This window comes from Hypanus sabinus, chromosome 23, assembly GCF_030144855.1.
Source record: "Hypanus sabinus isolate sHypSab1 chromosome 23, sHypSab1.hap1, whole genome shotgun sequence".
Lineage (NCBI taxonomy): Eukaryota > Metazoa > Chordata > Chondrichthyes > Myliobatiformes > Dasyatidae > Hypanus > Hypanus sabinus.
Window position 1 is genome coordinate 8183731 of NC_082728.1, and position 21236 is coordinate 8204966.

Genomic DNA, 21236 nt, shown 5'->3' on the forward strand with positions numbered 1-21236 from the left:
ATTCATGTATGCTTGTAATAACTTTACACCCTGAAACTAACTTAACTAAATTTTTTGACAAGGCGACAGGTCATTGATGAAGGTAGAGCTGTGGATGTTGTCAACATGGAGGCTCACATAGAACATTAAGATGCTTGGGTTCAATGGTGAATTGGCCACTTGAATTCGGAGCAGGCTGGCCCATAGAAGACAGCAAGTAGTAGATGAAGGGAGGTCTGTGATTAGTAGTGTTCTGCAGGCATTTGTATTGATACCTCTGCTGTTGGTGATATGCATCAATGACTTGGATGAAAATGTAGATGCGGGGGAGGGGGGTTAGTAAGCTTGCAGATAGGAAGAAGATTGATGGTGTGGTGGACAGTGGATATGACTGGCAAAGAACACAGTGGAATTGTAGATCAGTTGCAGATATGGGTGAAAAAATGGCAGATGGAGTTTAACCCCGCCAAATATGAACCACAGCATTCTGGTAGGTCAAATGTAAAGAGGCAGTACACTGTCAAGGGCAAGACACTTAACAGTGTTGATGAGCTGAGGAACCTTGGGGTCCAAGTTCACAGGTCCCTGAAGGTGTCTGCGCAAGTTGACGGTGGTTAAAAAGGTTTATTAGTGAGGGCACTGAGTTCAAATGTCAGATTAGGTTTCAGCTTTATAAACTGGTTAAGGCCACATCTGGAAAATTGCATACAGTTTCTGGTTGCCCCATGATATGAAGGATGTTGAGGCTATGGAGAAGGAGCATAAGAGGTTTACCAGGATTCTGCCTAGATTAGAGGACATGACCTTCTGTCTTATCAGATTTCCCCCTCCAATTTGTGAGCAAGGGAAAAGAGAAATTCAAGAGTTTGAAGATACACCTGTCAAGAATACAGTGAGGAAGATCAGGAATCCACAAGAGGCCAAAACTACAGAAGGTCAGAGACTGGTGAGAATTGAGAATAAAAGGTCTGTGGGGGGGGGGGGGGGGAGAAACAAATCTTGAATTGTTAGGGCATAGTAGACTATGGACAAAGATCTGGAAAATTGGATCAGTGCAGATGGATCACTGGCTTGGACATCAAAGTGCAAAGTAAAATTTATTATCAGAGCACATACATGTCGTGTCATCATATGTAAGATTCTTCTGCTGCAGGCATACTTGTTTGGAACAGTAAATATAAATAGAATCAATGGACAAACTGTACTAATACAGATATAAATAAACAGCAATAAATAATGAACATGAAATAACAAGAAAAAAAAAGTCCTTAAATGAGTGATGCTATCCTCTTTTGTTCAAGAGCCTGATGGTTGAGGGATAGTAACTATTCTTGAACCTGGTGGTGAGAGTCCTGAGGCACCTATACCTAACTATTTGATGGCAACAGCAAAAGAACATGGCCTGGGTGGTGACGATCTTTGATGATGGATGCTGCTTTCCTATGGCACCATTTCATGGAGATGTGCTCAATGGTTGGGAGGGTTTTATCCATGATGTACAAGGTTTCATATTCAGTTTGTTTTGTTAACATTTACAGGAAGATGTTAAAAGTTACTCTCTTTGTTAGGAGTGCTTCAAAATGCAATAGCTCCCACTTAGTAATTGATTGAAATCTGACTCTTGGGTCTCTACAGTGGTTGATATGAAACCTGAGCCAAATCCACTACCTTTTGTAGGATTTTCCATCAAAGACATTAATGCTCACATAGCACGCAGAAATGCAGCTATTCAGCACACTTTCCACCACACATCTCCAGAAGTTTGTCATGGTTTTTGACGACAATCTGTAAGGCCTGTTTCTGTACAATATGACAATGACTTCAATAAATCCATCTACTAAATTCTCAAAACCTTGTTGGGATCTCCACCTTTCAAGGATTTAGATACTTCACTTAATTAAGTTTTAAGTAGTATTAACACTGCCCGTATTCATTGCTCATCTCGAATTCCCTTCGAACTGAATGGCTTGTTTAGCCACTATAGAAAATATTTCAAAGTTGGTACAATGTCATATACAAGCAGGACTAGATTAGTAAATAAAACTCCAGAGCTGCCACAGTGAGATTTGAACTTGAGTCTGTGGATTATTAGACTAGTAATTCTGCCACTACACTACTATCACATCAGTAAAAAATTCACTGATTTTATTATTGCATCTGGTTTAGAACTCACATTTAAAATATGTGTCGCACCACCTCCACAAAATTCAAAACGTTGCTTCTTCAGAAGGTCATTGTTGGTGGTAATCTATATTTATTACATACTGCAACTCATTAAATCATATTTTTTTCTTAGTTCATCATATCTACAGCAGCCAAACAGACTTTTTAATCCAGCTTCCCAGCTCTTGGTCAATATTCACCTAAGTTGCAGAAATATCATAAAAATAAATGTTAACCATTGCATGTATCACTGCAAATCACAAAATATGATTTGGACCTCAGTCTTCTTATTCATCTTAAGCCATCAAGTAGCATAAATAAAACTACTGAATTATACTTGAAGACCACAAGATATAGGAGCAGAATTAGGGCATTTGGCCCATTGCATCCGCTCTGCTATTCAATCATAACTGATCCTTTCTTAACAGTTCAGGTTACGTCCAAAGTGTTATTTACACAATTGAAAACAATACCTTCACTAACACACTTCAATTGGGCACCTTAATAGCATGGTGTTATTGTTAATATATAAACATTCCTTTAGGAATAGTAAACCACTGATACTAATACAAATACCTATGTTAGGATGCTGTTCATTGACTAGAGCTCAGTGTTTAACAATCATTCCTACAGTCCTGATCAAACAGCTCCAGAACCTGGGCCTCTGTACCTCCCTCTGCAATTGGATCCATGACTTCCTAACCGGAAGACCATAAGCTTGTGGTTAGGACATCTCCACCTTGCTGACAATCAACACTGGCGCACCTCAGGGATGTCTGCCGCAAAGTTAACAAATTCCACAAGATATGGCGGTGATATTAAACCTGATTCTGATTATGATTAATATAACTATTACCAAAAATAAATAGTTATGATAAGGGCATTTATCCGACATCTGTAAACACCAATATTTTAAACAATGAAACTGGAAACTGAACAATACAAAAGCTGAAATCATTTACTATTTTCATAATTGAACATACTTTTAGCAACACACACAAAATGCTGGAGGAACTCCACTGGCCATGCAGCATCTATGGAAAAGAGTACAATCAACATTTCAGGCCGAGACCCTTCAGGACTGGAGAAAGAAAGGTGAGGAGTCAGAGTTAGAAGGCGGGGGGGGGGGGGGGAGGAAAGGAAGAAACACAAGGTGGTGGATGAAACTGGGGTGGGGGGAGTGTGAAGTAAAGAGCTGGGAAGTTGACTGATGAAAGAGATACAGGGCTGGAGAAGGGGGAATCTTACAGGAGAGGACAAAAGGCCATGGAAGAAAGAAAAGAGTGGGGAGCAGAAGGAAGGTGATAAGGTGACAAACGGGAATGGGGAATGACAAAGGGGGTGGTATTCTTGAACTTTCAGTAACCCCACCCTCTCTCCTTCACCATTCCCTTTTCCCTCTCACCTTATCTCAGACATCCCACCCTGCAAAAGTTCATTTCAGGGAGGTAGCACCCCCACCCCCCTGCAACCTCATATCCCCTCCCCCCATCCAAGGGTGTATGTAATACTTTATTTAATGATTTTGTCGAATCTGTAAACCAAATTGGGTATGTACAGAAAACATAATATTAAAACATGTACTTATATATTATCGTGAAGTTGTTTTTTTATTCTATTACAACTTTAAGCAAGTCTACAGGGAGTTTGGCTTCATCATGTAGGACATCAATAGAGTAGCTCCTGAGCAGCGAGCCAGCTAGTTTAAATAACGTCAGCTATGTTAATGAACGAATGACACCTGTTACACTCACCTCAACATGTCTTTTACATTTTAACCCACCATGGGCAATAGAAAAGTCACTGTTGCAAACAATGCAGCGAGCAACACTGTCATTGTTTTTGAGGACGACTGCAAAGCCCGCCTACAGAGAAAACTGATAGGTCTACTTAGCATGAAAAGAGACCAATCAGGATGCTCCCTCTCCCTCTCAAAAAAAATCGATTTCCGGGATATTGTATATAATTTGCGGGTGTCAGGGAGCCGCTATCAATATGCGGAGGACTCCCGGAGAGGACTTCCAGGAGAGATGGGATGTCTGCCTTATCTCCTTATCTACCCATTATCTCCCTTTAGTGTTCCTCCCCTTTTTCATTCTTCCATGGTCTTTAATCCTCTCCTATCATATCCTCCCCCACCCCCCAGTATCTCTTTCACCAATAACTTCCTAACTCTTTACTTCAGCCCTCCCCCCTCCTGGTTGCACCTATCACCTTGTGGTTCTTCCTCCCCTCCCCCCCACCTTCTAACTATAACTCAGTTTTTTTTCTCCAGTCCTGATGGAGGGTCTCAGCCTGAAGTGTCTTTTCCATAGGTGCTGCCTGGGTGGTGGAGTTCCTCCAGCACTTTTCGTGTGTTGCTTGGACGTCCAGCATCTGCAGATATTCTCTTGTTTGTGGTATTTTCAGTGAATCAGTTTTAATATTGAAAATATTATAATGTATTGAATCCTGCCTGCAAGAATTGAAACAGAAGAATTTGAAGCTTCCTGTTGTAATTAGCGGACATCCGCCTCTTCATTAATCTGCCTCTCATATACTTGCAACACCAGTCTCACTACTGGCAAAATTTTGCTGTCAGTTTTTAAGACCATAGAAATTTAGTTTGCTGTTGAGATACTACACCTTTAAATTTCCACCGGTGGCTCAAGATAATTTCACCCAATATTTCTGCTGATTAAACTAAGCATTCTATTCACATGTTAAAAAGCAGATGACAACTTTTGCCAAACTGGCAACTATCAAAATGTAAGAATGTGTGAGACTCACAAGGCATGAGAATAGAATGTAATTGCATAATCAAAGCCAAAAGTTACAACAACCTGCAAACTCACTCAAATGACCAAAAGACATGAGCTTATATTGCTCAGAAAATTCAATCTGTTTTGAATACAATGAATACTGATTTGCAAGCACATATGGCAGTCTGGCTGGGCTAAAATTACACAATGCTGAAACATTTACATCAGCCAGCATCGTGCACAACAGAGAGAGAACTAAAATATCACATGGATAAACTCTTAAAAACCTTCATGACATTGTCTTGAAATGTTATCGCTCTCTCGCTCTTTCCCACAAGAGATGCTATCTAACCTAATATTTCCAGTATTTCCTCTTTTATTTCTGATTTTCACTATTTGTAGTAGTTTGTTTTTGAGTCTTGCTTTATTGAAAGACTTTATCCTCACTACCTTTCCTCATGAGGAAAAAATACATTTTTGAGTACCTGTGTTAATGTAATGCACTGTTAGAGGGTAAGGAATCATCAAACTTGGGGCAGTATATCATTGATGGGGCATCTAAATGTTAAATAAAAACTCAAAAACAATCTAGGCTCTCCCCCACCCCCCACAGCACTCAATAAACTAATCTTCTCAAATGTTCCTGTTAACCATTCCAAGCTTTGATGTTATAATGGTACGTCCACAATATTCCACTAAGTAAAGTAAAATGAAGTTATGATGATGTATCCTAATTTTGGGAGCTCTGCAGAATTTAATTTCAGTGGGGAGAAAATGGTGGATAAAAATCTAGAGAAGTTATCAATAGAAATCAAATTTTCATTTAAGCAGTGTTTTATATCCTCAGGATAACCAGAAATACTTCAAAACCAATTGCTACTTGAAGCGTGTTTTCACAAATGCAGATTAATAACTCATCAGTGAGTGCAGAAATAACTAGAGTGAACACAAAAAAAATCCCTGACCCTCATTGAATAGCAAACAACGAATAATTTCTTCAGGTGCAGTTCACTTGTTGAGGCAGCTCTTGATAATGCAGAATTTTCCTATTATTTTGTTTAATCATGCTCACATCTGCAGACGGAGTTGATCCCACACCTGCTGGGTGCACAGGATGCTACCTCCACAACCAAGGCAACATTCAAGATGACAAGGCTATGTCAAATTGCACTACTCAAAGAATACAGGTATTTCATAGTCAGCACCTTGAGATGTTGCAAAATATGTATCAGATTGGCATTTACAGATACCATTTTGTTAAATATCTTATGCACAGTTGAATAATTTTTAAGTTTCAAGCATCTGAACTCTCATCAGAACGTCACTCATCCAATGTACAAGCTCAACATGTCACAACAGACCACGTACAAAATTAGTTACAAAAGATATGTGTAAAGAAAATGTGTAAAGTTACAAAAGAAATTAAGCTCAAGAGAATTTAATAAACTTTTGAAAAATTCAGTCATTTCAAATCCAAGTACAATAATTTCCCACCACTATCCAGTAAAACTTTGTGCTACAAAGGATATTCTTTTTAAAAGAGGGCAAATGGGATTATGGGCCTTATATAGGGAAATCGGATTAATGTAGATGGATAGAAAGATCAGCATGCAGGTGTGGAGCCAAAGTGTGCTCTACACTTTATACCTTTTCACTCTATGACTCTAACACTTAGTCATTAAAAGCACAAAAGAGACAGGAATCAAATTGCTTCATTTTCATTTAACAAAAATGTGATATTATGTTAATGTGACTAATTTGGGAAACCACAGAAATCAGATGACAGTAAAATGCAAAGATCCCCCATTTTAATGACAGACCAAACAGACTTGCTTATTGTACTGTCTAAATGTCAGCAATCAGCCTTCTGAAAGGTATTCTTACTGATAATAATACAGCCAGCCCATTAAAAATGATGCAGGCTCTATCAAAGAAAAGGGTGCTTACGATGTTATAAACAAGTAGAGAAAATACTTTTAAAATGAATTATTTATTTTTGCATTAAACACAACATACTTTCCAAACCTGTAAATTAAACTCAACTGAGCAGAAGAGGTCATAACATACTGTCAAATCGAAATAAGATCATCAACTGTCACAAGTGAAAAGTTTATTTGTTTCTCTTCTAATCTCACTTAGTTTATATATCTGTCCAGGTCAAATGAAGAGACTGGTGTAAAAGCCACTGCTGTCTGGGTTTCCCGCTGTTTTTACATCCCAACGACTGAAAAACATACGTGGGAAATAAAATGATCATCTATAATGTGGAACAGCTTGTATATCATTGTTATAAAAATATTTATTATATCTTTCTGTAGTAACCATCTCCACCCTCTAAGAGATATATTTCTCAATTAATTGAAATCTATTCCAGCTAAAGCTTAATTTACTCTCATCATAAGACCATAAGACACAGGAGCCAAATTAGGCCATTCAGCCCATGGAGAGCATATTTCCATTGTGGCTGATTTATTTCCCTCTGAAATGATCAACCTCCACCTTAAACATAACCAATGCAATTGTCTGCATAGCTGTCTGTGGCAAAGAATTGCACAGATTCACCACCCCCTAGCTAAAGAAATTTTTCCTTATCTCTGTTCTGAATGGACATTCCTCAATTCTGAAGCTGTGCCCTCTGGTCCTAGATACCTACAACAGGAAACATCCTCGCTACCAGACTTTTCAGTATTTGAACAAATTCCCCTTCATTCTTCTGAACTCAGCAAGTACAGGCCCAGAGCCATCAAACACTAATTTGTTTGCCCTTTCTTTCCTGGGATCATTCTCGTGAACCTCCTCTGGACACTCTTCAATGCCAGTATATCCTTTCTTAAATAAGGAGCCCAAAACTGCTCACAATACACCCAGTGCCTTCTGACCAGTGCTTTATAAAGCCTCAGAATCACATCCCTGCTCTTATATTCTAGAAGTCTTGAAATGAATGCTAATATTGCATTTGCTTTCCTTACCACCGATTCAACCTGCAAGTTAACCTTTAGGGAAGTCTGCATGAGGACTCCCAAGTCCCTCTGCACCTCTAATTTTCAAATTTTCACACTATTTACAAAATAGTCCACAATTTTATTCCTTCTGCCAAAGTGAATGACTATGTACTTCCCTACATTATATTCTATCTGCTATTTCTTTGCCCATTCCTCCAATATGTCCAAAACCTTCTGCAGACAACCTGCTTCCACAACACTACCCACCCCTGCACCTGTCTTCATATCGTCTGTAAACTTGGCCACCAAGCCATCAAATCCTTCATCAAAATCATTAACATATAGTGTGAAAAGAAGTAGTTCCAACACCAACCCCTGTGGAACACCACTACTCACCAGCAGCCAACCAGAAAAGGTCCACTTTATTCCCAGCTTTGCCTGAAGCCAGTCAGCCAATCTTCTATCCACACTAGTTCCTTTCCTGTAAAACCATGGGTTCTTATTGTGTTAAGCAACTTCATGTACAACACCTTGATAAATGTCTTCTGAAATTCCAAATAAACATACTGACTCTCCTTTGTCTATCCTCCGTTACAGAATTCCAACAGATCTGTCAGCAAGATTTCTCCTTTAGAAAACCATGCTGGCTTTGGCCTATTTTATCATGTGCCTCCAAGTACCCAGAAGCCTCATCCTTAATAATAGACTCCAACATATTTCCAACTACTGAAATCAGGCAAACTGGCCTACAATTTCCTTTCTTCTGCCTCCCTCCCTTCTTAAAGAGTGAAGTGACAATTTCCTTTCTTCTGCCTCCCTCCCTTCTTAAAGAGTGAAGTGACACTTGCAATTTTCCAGTCCTCAGGAACTGCTTCACAGTCTCGTCATTCTTGGAAGATCATTATTAATGTCTCCACAATCTCTTCAGCCACCTCTTTCACAACCCTGGGGTGTAGTCCATCTGGTCCAGGTGACTTTATCTACCTTCAGGCTTTTCATCTTCTCAAGCACCTTCTCCCTGGTACTAGCAATAACACCCAGTTTTGCCCCGACACTCTTACATTTCTGGTATTGTTGGTCTTTTCTACAGTGTGGAGGATCAGATGGATCTTGGGGTCCAAGACCACAGGACGCTCAAAGCAGCTGCACAGGTTGACTCTGTGGTTACGAAGGCATACTGTGCATTAGCCTTCATTAATCGTGGAATTGAATTTAGGAGCTGAGACATAACGTTGCAGCTATATAGGACCCTAGTCACACCCCACTTGGAGTACTGTGCTCAGTTCTGGTGATGGGGAGTAGGTACAGAGGAAATGTCAGGGGTAAGTTGTTGTTGTTGTTGTTTTTTTTTTACACAGAGAGTGGTGAGTGCATGGAATGGGCAGCCAGCAATGGTGGTGAAGGTGGATATAATAGGGTCTTTTAAGAGACTTTTGAATAGGTACATGGAGCTTAGAAAAATAGAGGGCTATGGGTAAGCCTAGTAATTTCTAAAGTAAGGACATATTTAGCACAACTTTGTAGGCCGAAGGGCCTGTATTGTGTTGTAGGTTTTCTATGTTTCTATGACCTAAAATAGTTAAGTTCCTCTACCATTTTTTTGCCCCCTTTACCACCTCCCAGGTGTCATTTTCCAGCAGTCTGATATCAAATCTCGTCTCTTTTTTACTCTTTAATATCTCTGTAAAAAGTTTTTGTATTCTCTTTATTATTAGCTAGCTTCCCCTCATATTTCACCTTTTCTTTCTCGGTGGCTTTAATTGCCTTCTGTTGGTTTTTAAAAAAACTTTCCATTAATTTCTGTTAATTATATGCCATCTCTTTTGCTTTCATGCTGTCTTTGACTTGCCTTGCCAACCATGGTTGCCTCATCCTCCCTTTACAATATTTCTTTATCTTTGGGAGACATCTTTCCTACACCTTCCAAATTTCCCCCATGAATACCAGCCACTGCTGTTCTGCCATTATCCCTGACAGAGCATCTTTCCAATTAACTTTGGCCAGGCCAGCTCCTTTCTCGTGCATCTGTATTTCCACTTACTCCACTGTAATACTGATAGGTTCAATTTTATATTCTCCTCTTCGAACTGCAGGGTGAATTCTGTCATATTATGATTACTGCCTCCTAAGCAACACACACAAAATGCTGGAGGAACTCAGCAGGCCAGGCAGCATCTATGGAAAAAAGTAAAGTCAATGTTTCAGGCCAAATTACTTTGGCAGGACTGGAGAAACAAAAATGCTGAGGAGTAATTTCAAAGGTGGGAAGAGAGGAGAGAAACACAAGGTGATAGGTAAAACCTGGAGGGGGAAGAATGAGATAAAGTGCTGGGAAGTTGATTAGTGAAAGAGACAGAAGGCCATGGAAAAAAGAAAAGGGGAGTGAGGAGCACCAGAGGGGGGCGATGGGTGGGCAAGGGAAATGTGAGCGAGGGAAAGGGGATAAGAAATAGTGAATGGGGTGGGAGGGGGGGCATTACTGTAAGTTTGAGAAATCGATGATCATGCCATCAGGCTGGAGGCTGCCCAAATGGAATATCCAAATGTTGTTCCTCCAATCTAAGTGTGGCCTCACCGATATACAAGAGACCACACTGCGAGCACTGAACACAACAGATAACCCCAATAAACTCACAGGTGAAGTGGCGCCTCATCTGGAAGGACTGTTTAGAGCCCTGTATGGTAGCAAGGGAGGAGGTGTAGGGTGAGACCTGACGTAGATTGGGGGACCACTTCGTCAAGCACCTGTGCTCCATCCACCAGAACAAGTGGGATCTCCCAGTGGCCACCCATTTTAATTCCACTTCTCATTCCCATATGAGCCTCCTGCACTGTCATGATAAGGCCACACTTACGTTGGAGGAACAACATCTTATATTCTATTTGGGTAGCCTCCAAGCTGATGGCATGAACATCAATTTCTCAAACTTCTGGTAATGCCCTCAAGCTCCTAAGGGTTTCTTTATCTTAAGCTTTTTACTCAAATCTATGTTGTTACATTAACACAATCCTGAACTGCTGTTCCCCTAGTGGGCTCAAGCACAAGTTGCTCTAAAAGCCATCTTGTTGGCATTCTACAAATTCCCTCTATTGGGATCCAGCACCAACCGGATTTTCACAATCTGCTATTGCAATCCCCCATGATAATCACAACATTGCCTTTTTACATGGTTTTTGTGCTTCCTTTGTAATATGTAGTCCATATTTGGTAGCCTGTGTATTACTCCCATCAGGGAGTTTTTACCCTTGCATAGACTAAATAGCTATGAGGGTAAATAGCTTCTTCCCCCAGGCCATGAGACGACTGAACTCCATGCCACATCCAGGTCCCATCACATAAGAATCACTAGTAGCATTACACCGTTTCCTTTTTGACCTGTGACATAAATCCACCTTATTATTTGTAAATTAATTTGTGGTAATATTACTTTGTGTTATGTGTGAATTATACGTGTGCACATCGGTCTGGAGGAACGTTGTCATTTGGCGGTATACACATGAACAGTTGAAATGACAATAAACTTGGATTTGAACTTGACATGGCATTGAAATACTATTGTTTGTTACATTGTGAGTGCAAGACACAGTGTAAACAATTTCTACATATAATCCCATATGACAGAGTGTCAAAGAAAACTAATCCTGTTTCAATTGACATGGCCTCAGTTCACTGTGGTAAAATCCAAGATTTACAGTCCCAAATGTAATCAGTACATCAGATGATCTCAGCAGTTTGTAGGACCTTGACTATAAACTGCTTTGGGACATCTTATGCTTATTAAAGGTGCTTCATAAAAACAAGATTTTCTTGTTTGCTTTTGTAAAGGGGGTTTCTTTTTTATCTTTGTTACTGTTGGGAAAGGGTTTCCTTTTGTTAACTAGCAGGAATGCTAATTTACTGATAACGAGAATGGTATTCCTTTGTAAACCAAATGGGGATTAATGTTCTTTCTTCTGAGTCTGTAAGCTTTTGTTGACGGGCTTTTGGGCAGATCGGCGCAAGGGGGTCGAGAGAGAGGACGCAATGCTCTAAGCTGGGCGAGGATCGGACCCCAAAGGGGGGTCCGAGGACGGGGGGGGGGGGATGAAGCTAGATGTGCTTGTTTGACCACTTGGAGGGTCCTGAGCTGTTTGGAAAGTCGAGGAGTTCGGAGGGTCCTGAGCTGCGAGTCGAGGAGTTCGGAGGGGATCGAATGGTGGCCAGAAGACTTCAGAAATTGAGCTCCAACGGCTGTGCATGAAGTGGTTTGGACTTTGATAAGTTTGGCGCCTTTTCTTTAATTTTCTCTTCATATATACTGTATCGTTATTAATCACTTAGTTATAGTAACCTTTATAAATTGTACTCATTTAATCGCATATGGTGAACTGTCTGTTTTTGGGCGAGGCGGGGACATCACACAGCATCCACACCAGCTGATTACCCAGTTTGGCGGGGCCGAAGGCTGCTCCCCCTAAACAAGAACGAGCTGAGCGAGCCTGAGGCGACCCAGGGGGTTACATTGTGGGGTGCTCGTCCGGGATTGATTTCTGTGGAAGCTGCGTGATCACCCTCTTTAAATTGTGTCTGCGGCGAAGAGCTGGTGTGGATGCTGTGTGATGTCCCCGCCTCGCCCAAAAACAGACAGTACACCATATGCGATTAAATGAGTACAATTTATAAAGGTTACTATAACTAAGTGATTAATAACGATACAGTATATATGAAGAGAAAATTAAAGAAAAGGCGCCAAACTTATCAAAGTCCAAACCACTTCATGCACAGCCGTTGGAGCTCAATTTCTGAAGTCTTCTGGCCACCATTCGATCCCCTCCGAACTCCTCGACTCGCAGCTCAGGACCCTCCGAACTCCTCGACTCTCCAAACAGCTCAGGACCCTCCGAGTGGTCAAACAAGCACATCTAGCTTCATCCCCCCCCCCCGTCCTCGGAGAATCTCCCGGCCTCGGATCCCCCTTTGGGGTCCGATCCTCGCCCAGCTTAGAGCATTGCGTCCTCTCTCTCGACCCCCTTGCGCCGATCTGCCCAAAAGCCCGTCAACAAAAGCTTACAGACTCAGAAGAAAGAACATTAATCCCCATTTGGTTTACAAAGGAATACCATTCTCGTTATCAGTAAATTAGCATTCCTGCTAGTTAACAAAAGGAAACCCTTTCCCAACAGTAACAAAGAAAAAAAAGAAACCCCCTTTACACTTTCCTTCTATCAGCAACCAGAGTTCCAGTATATTTTACAACTTGGCAGGCTCCTTCTCTTATCACATCAGGGTAAAGACAGGGTCAAGTGCTTTTTAACTCTTATTCCCGTGTGAATAAACATCTGCCAACTGAAATCATTCCCAAGACAACAAGAGTACAGAGAATAGTATTTTAATTTTTATTTATTAGGCAGCCGTCGATCCCAGGGGATCATGGGTTTGCACCTCTGGTGGACTGTGCACTCTCCAGGGCACAAGCCTGGGTAGGAAGATTTGAAGAACTGACTGTTGCCCATGCAGCAGGTTCCCTCTCTTCACATCACTGATGTAGTCCAAGGCAAGGACAAGTGCCAGTACAGCTTGACGCCAGTGTCTTCACAGAGATTGCCAGAGAAAGGTTGTAAACAAAATCAAACTACCTTAGGGAACCCGGTTTTAGATTTCTTTCTCAGGGTTTACTCCTGAAGCCTTTCTCATGGGTGGGTACGGCTGCAATGCAGCAGGGGTTTAAAATCAGAGCGTTTTGTCTCCCAGACGGGCTACCATCCAAGGGTGACATGCCCCACCTGCCTGAGAATATACAGAGAATACACACTAGCATATTCAAAGGTAATTTGCAGCTGTCCACAGCAACAGCCTGGAATGAATGAGATCATTGTATATTAAATATAGATCTTAAGAAACTAAAAAAGAAATAAACCATACAAATAAAAACTAAAATAAAATGCCAGTGTTCCTTTCTTCAAAACCATTTTGTTTGCAACCATATCATTGAGCACATCTACATGAAACATTGTCGCAGCAAAGTAGCATCCATCATTAGGGACCCCCATAAGCCAGGACATCCTCTCCTCACCACTGCCATCAGGAAGAAGGTCCAGGAGCCTCAGGCCTCTCACCACCAGGTTCAGGAACAGTTACTGACTCTCAACCATCAGGCTCCTGAACCAAAGGGGATAATTTCACTCACCTCATCATTGAAGTGTTCCCACAACCAATGGACTCACTTTTAATGACTCATCTCATGTTCTTGATATTTATTATTTATTTATCTATTATTACTATTTCTTTCTTTTTGTATTTGCACAGTTTGTTGTCTTTTGACACTGGTTGAATGCCCAAGTAGGTGCAGTCTTTCATTGATTCTGTTATAGTTATTATCCTACAGATTTACTGAGTATACCTGAAAGAAAATAAATCTCAGGTTTTTATATGGTGACATATATGTACTTTGATAATAAATTTACCTATACTTTTTTGAACTTGTCCCTAAACTATAAAATTTAAAGTTCAAAGCAATCTTATCATGAAAGTACATATATATCACCATATACAACAGGCATTCAGTGTATATACCCTTGTCCATTCAAGGGCATTGGTATCTCCATACCAGACCGTGATGTAACCAGTTGATATACTTTCCACTACACATCTACAAAAGTTTATCGAAGTTTTAGATTGAACATCAAATCTTTACAAACTTATAAGAAAGTAGTCACTGCTGTACTTTCTTCGTAATGGCATTTACTTGCTGGATCCAGGACAGATCCTCTGAAATGATTAACACCAAGGAATTTAAAGTTGCTGACCCTCTCCACCACTGATTGCAACTGGATGATAGTCATTGAGGCAGGTTACCATTTTTTTAGGCATGAAGTAGGTGTTAAGACTGCCATAGCAAGAATCATTGGGGGCTGTGGGATGAAAGCCAACACATCCACCTGGTCTGTTCAAGAAACTGGATCCAACACAGAGAAAGCTACAGCAAGTGCAGGTCCTTTGGTCCGTGATGTTGTGCTGAACTTTTAACCCACTCTAAAATCAATCAAACCTCTCCTTCCTGCATAGCCCTCCAGTTTTCTATCATCCATGTGCCTAAGAACTTCTTAAATCCTCTAAAACCACCCTTGGCAGGGCATTCCACAGACCCACACTGTGTAAAGAACTTAGCTCTGACATCATCCTATACTTTCCTCAAACAGCTTACAGTTATACACTTAAGTTTATTTTAGTTTTTTCATCTCTCAAGATGAAAATTATTTACTTATATAAAAGCTGCAGAGTGTGTATAGCTACCATGCACAAACCAAATGTGAATCTGAATTCAGCTATCTCTTAATCTACCAAAACACCACTGTGTATCTAAAAGTGCATTCATGACAGAAAGTGCACAAGTTTTGTGTTGATTAAGTGATTATGCTGGTCCTCAGTGTATAAATGCACTGCCTGATAGACCAATAAGACAGTCAGATTCAAAAAGTTACAAGTGCTGATAACAGTCAACTGGGAATATAACTTCGGACTCTATTCAAAGCGAGAAAAATGTGAAGAACAGTAGGTGTTTTTGCTTGTTCCGTCCAACATCCCTGCTAAAAATACTAATGGGGAAAAAAAGGAATGGATTTGTCTGTCATATTGCCAATTTCCAAATAACTCAGCAAAATTTACTTTGTTGAAGCATTATGGTAAAACTTTTGGAATGAGGTAAAATAAGGTCACAGCTATTAATGCCAACAAAGCGTAACTTAATCTTCAGGAGAGCAGGATTAGCAAAAAAAAGTACTCAGGCTCAATTTGAAAAAGGATGCTTACACTCAAGGAATGGAACTTAAATACTCATGGCCTCTGTCAAGCACTCCTCAGATCATTTGCAACTCTTTTTATTCTAAATAGAAGCATCCCCTCCTCTCCCTCTTGTCGTAACTTTTTTCAAAGACAGCTCCATCAATAAAAATTACAGCAAACTTTAATTCAGAATTAAACATTGAAAATATGGTGACCATTTAGAGTTTTATTCTAACTATTGGGAGTTTGCATTGCCCTCTCAGAGTTGTTCAAGTTTTTGCTTCATCAGTATAGGCCATCACTCAAGTACAAGATCATCATCTGCATTCATCAAAACACCTTTTACATAAGAATAATTAAACTAAACAAACTTGATTATTATGGTATATTTCATCCCTTCAAGATATCATAACTAAATACTTGAGGACAAAAATTGCAATTATATTGTGAAATGGTGTAGTCAATATTTTCACATCAAGGACTCACAGATCTAAAGTCAGAGTAATGGTTAGATGAATTAGAAATGCATCAGCTATGGACCAAATAGAAGCCTGGACATCTGGCCAAAGGGACCGTAAGCTCAACATAAAAAATGGTACCCAGCATTGTATTTTCTCAGTAGAATGTTGTGCCAGGAAAGTATTTTCTTTTTCTAAATTTGTTAATGCAAGGTGAAATTTTATGTTTAATCAAGCATGATTATCAATCGAAAGTTAAATGAAATTTGCATCGTCATTTTTCAAATGTACGTACTTCATGACCCATCAGCACATGTGATGGACATCAACTGCTGCATTTCAATGTCAAGTCTACTTGAAAACCACCTAATATCTGCAGAGGAAGAGCAAGGGATTTGCAAGCAACTGCCAGTCTATAGTAACAACCCCTGACATTTACCAATTAGCTATCTACTAAAATGTTCCACACACCTAAAAGTGCAATTGTGAAGCAAGAAGCAGTAAGTTCAGTTTAGATGATTTTGACCCGAGGTGCAAGTATGATTGTGCAGGAAAACCAAAGGTGCTGAGCAAATCAATCAATTTGAAATGTCAAGGCTACGGAAAAGGAAATAAAACTATGTTTCTACTCTTGATCTACATACAGCACATCTGTTCGAATCACAAGGGGGAATAATAAGCTAATGACGTCCCTAGTTACTACTCAGACAGTCCAAGTTTAACTACTAAAAAAAATACCCAATATTCAGAAGGATGCTGTGATCACCAGTGCAGCACAAGTTACTATCTTCAGGTGAAGATTATTAAATTGAAAATAGTGTTATGTCAAAACTTTGATGGATGTGAACTAAGATTATGAACTGAGAGGGAGAAATGCCTGGATTTGCCACAATACCAAGTACAGCTCAGTACAGACAGGTTTAATGGGAAAAAAAGTATCTTTGGTCTCCTCACAACCAAAGAACATTTCACAACAAACTGCAAGAGGAGGTCCATAGCACAATGTTGCGGTGAAATGCGGTGATACAGCTGGAATCCACACTGGGCGCCTCGTTCCCTTCAATCAGCACCTATAACCTCCTCTGTGCCAGACACCCTATCAACACCTAGCGCCCAACCCAAGTTGCAATTGGTGTTGGAGGAGGAACAGAGCAGCAGACCCAGCAGACTCACCCCCCAACTCAAACTTCCTGCCCCGATCCCACAGGATTGGAGGGGAGGTGGGGAGCTTACCCCATGGTTCCACTGTCTTATGGTGAGGGGGAGATGGATGAAGGGAGAGGTTGGGGATGTCAGAGATGGCCCGAAATGTAAAGAAGTCACTGTCCCCACTTGTTCCATTCCTCCTTCCTTTCCCATCTACTGAGGTCAGTGTGGCCAAGAAGCATGGATCCTGTTCTCATGGTGGACACTGGAAACCTCAGGAGATCTTGTTTCAACTCTGGTAGCCAGGATCAACAACAGTGAAACTGTGTGGGATTGGGTGAGTGAGTGGGCAGGTGGGCATGCGTGCGTGTGCGCGTACTCACTTCTTCTAGTGATGAGGAGGTGAGCCCATGAGGCAAGACTGAGGCGCACTGGACTACACTCACTAGATTTAAGATTGAGAGGTGATCTTATAGAAATATACAAAATTATAAAAGGGATAGATAAGACATTGGCAGGAAAGACAACTCTACTAGTAGGTGAGAACTGAACTAGGGTACACAGCCTCACGATTCAGGGGAACAGACTTAGCTCAGAGATGAGAAGGAACTGCTTTTCCTATAGCACATTGAATCCATGTGGAATCCCCCACCCAGGGAAGCTGGAGAGGTGACTGACCTCTTTGAATACATTTAAGATAAATTTTTTTTGCACCATAAAGAAACTAAGGGTCATGGAGTAAAGGCAGGTAGTTGAAGTTGAGTCCACAGCTGGATTACCCATGATCTTATTGAAAGATGGAACAGGCTTGGTGGGCCAGATGGCCTACTCTGGCTCCCATTGCTTATGTTACAAGCAACCTTCTTAGATATGCTCATTTTGCTCATTCCCACTGAGGGAATAAAGACCTGGAGTAGCTGAGAAGAGGCTGCATTTGTTTAAACTGAAAACTGAAAATAAATCACAAAAAAAAATTAAAACCCTTATCATGCATGAATAGAAATACATGCCTCAAGAATCTTTCCATATACTTCCCACAGCACAGAGCAGCACCATTCAGCCAGTCAAATTATCCCACTTCTCAGAGGGATCCCATTGTCTGTTCACTTCCCTATGATATTATCTTTCACATCTCTCCTCTAATTCTCCCACACACCTATTCTCAGGACAATATATATCAGTCAATTAGTCCTCTTCATGACGTGGGTTAAAACCAAAGCACCAGGGGAAAACCCATGTCATCACAGGGGTTTGTATGTGGACTGTGCACACTCCACACACACAGTACAGGAAGTCAGAATGAAACTGACACAACTGAACCTATATAAATTTTGCAACTGTTTGAATTTTTCTTCAAATTTTTCCATTTGAAAAGTACTGACATTAATAAGCTTCCAGGATTGCCAGATACAAATCCAATCCCATCATATTGGTAAAAGGGCAAACACAAACATCCAAAGACTGCCTTTCTGAATTTAGCGTTGCATACAGACATATGGATAAACCAGCCATCTATGGAACAAGAGCTGGACGCAAGATTGTTAACTACAAGACCTGAAAGGTAACCTCTATCTTCTTCAAGGTCTTCTGATTTACCACAATATGCTCAACCAAGGACTTTGCAGAAAATCAGCTAAGTTCTGCCACACTGAAGCGGGTGTCAACAAACTTTATACATCTGACATTTCCATCGCTTTTAGAAAAGATGTTCATCCAACTAACCACACTAAATTAATGAAAACATAAAAATATTGTTTACATTCAGAAGGTCAGAAATATTTGTGAAAAGAAATTAGCACTAACCCCGAATTTTCTGCTTATAATTTAGATTTCCAGTATCTGCAGTTTTTGATGTTGAAAAGGCATTCCAAAGTTAGGAAGTGCTGATTTGGTTTAACCAAACTCTGATAAATGAGGCTTTTTAAAAGCAATGTACTTAAGTTTAATTTTTATTTAGTGCATATTCTCTTAACCTTTAAGCATTTAGTATTGATAACTGCATAGTTCTAAAAAAAATGGCAAACAAGCTATCGGCCAGTACCAGTACCCATCAGTTAGAACCAGTTGATGAAAGTTACTGAACTGATGCAGGACTTGAGGAATCGGAGAGTAAAATGACATGGATTCTGCTCAAGCGTTGCAGGTTTTCACAGGGTGGTGTACAATACCTACATGCTGTGGACTTTGTTGACCAAGGACAAAGGTTTTTAAAAAAAATAACAACAGTAATCTTTTTTAAATCTTGATTAGTTTTGGTTAAGCAATTTAATCTGAAAGAGTTTGAGGTAATTTTGAGGTAAAATTCTTGCTTTCTTTTCTCCATTTTAAAAGAAGGTTATTCCAAATTGCAACCCACCACATACATCTATCTGAAATTGCTTCTGAGATTAGACTAAATAATGAAATATAAAAATAACCTGGTACTAAATTGCTAATTAAACAAAATTATGACAAGCTTGACAGTTCAGATATGTGTACTATTTGAGAAACATCATTCATGATGTAGCAACCATCATTCTGAACATTCAAACCTCCTCACCAAGCTCAGGAGCTAAACTGTACAACATCCACAAAAGCCAGTGCTGTGGGAGTGGGAAGGAAAAAAATGCAGCTACTGTGATCCATGTGGAAAACATTGACCTGGGTAGGACCAGGAAGAGGTTCTACTGAGTCGCAAGTTCCCACATGATAAACCAAACCATAAAGGTAATAGTCTCTTGGTTACCATCAGAGTTACCTGCAAACTAGCATGGAGCAAGTAAGATCAGAGACACTGCATAGCTTACAGGCTGGGGCAGAAATGTATTTTTCCTCTTTGGGCTCTCGTACCAATACTGAAGAAAGCTGATGCTGATGATACATAGTGACGTTTTGCAAGCAGCTCAAAAAGACTTCTAAATGTACTTCTGATTTATTATTGCTGCAATATGCAGACTGCAAATTCTTTTTAAATGTACTTTTGAAAGGTCTAAACTAGCAATTTACGCACAACTTCAAAGTTCAAATTTCAAAGTAAATTTATTATCAAAATATCTATATGTCACCTTACACAACCCTGAAATTAGTTTTCTTGCAAGAATACTCAGTAAATCCAAGAATCATAATAGATGCAACGAAACATCTCACCCAACGGAGTGGACAACCAACCAATGTTCAAAAGACAACAATCTGTGCAAACACAAAAGAAGAAATAATAATAAAGAAAGAAATAAGCAATAAATTTGGAGAACATGAAATGAAGGGTCCTTGAAAGTGAGTCCATTGTGGGATCAGTTCACTGATGAGGCAAGTGAAGTTGAGTGACGTTACCCACACTGGTTCAAGAGTTTTTTGCATTGCTAGTTTATCCATCTTTGTGTGTAGTTTGTCATTGATTCGATTGTGTTTCTTTGCATCTACAGTGAACACCCACAATACACATGTACTTTGATAATAAATTCACTTTGAACTTTGAAAAAAGAAATTAAATCTATGAGGGACAGAGTCCAAATGGGTTAAACAGTGGAAAGAAAATTTAGAATATTGAAGGAAAGGCACAAGGCAATCGTGCAGGATAGTGAGATAGTATTGATGACGGCTATAGCTGAAAAAGTCAAAGGATAGAACATAACTCCAATACAAGTCAAAGTAGAAGACCAGTAAAAAAGGAAAACTTTTATCTAGATGAATGGGTATTTTAAAAAGGAAGCAAATTAAGGGCACAAATTGAAAAATCATGACAACTTGCAAATCATTATGAACTTCTGATATTAAATATTCAAGATTACTTTTGTAATTGCAGTTTGCTGTCTTTTGTACATTAGTTGTTTGTCCGCCCTGTTGGGTGTGACCTTTCATTGATTCTATTGTATTTCTTTGATTTACTGGGCATGCCCGCAAGAAAATGAAACTCAAAGTTGTATACGGTGACTTATATGAACTTTGATAATAAAGAAAGTAAATTTATTTACTTTATTAAATAAATTACTGTATTAAACAAATATACTCAGATCTTTGAAAACAATGGGGTACAAAGGATCTTCCAAAGTCAAATCATCAGTCCAGG

General features: G+C 39.9%; 1 protein-coding gene across 5 annotated transcripts in view; it reads right to left on the bottom strand.

The window, feature by feature from the left end:
• The window catches only part of helz (helicase with zinc finger), a 300135-nt gene that overhangs the window by 265854 nt on the left and 13045 nt on the right, over positions 1–21236 (bottom strand). For 4 of the 5 annotated variants that reach the window (XM_059948286.1, XM_059948285.1, XM_059948284.1 and 1 more), the window contains exon 1: positions 8222–8306. The exons of the other annotated variant lie outside the window; for it this stretch is intronic. The gene's annotated coding sequence lies outside the window, so the exon portion shown is untranslated. Of the gene's footprint in view, positions 1–8221; positions 8307–21236 lie in introns of those variants that run through there. 5 annotated transcript variants of the gene reach the window in all.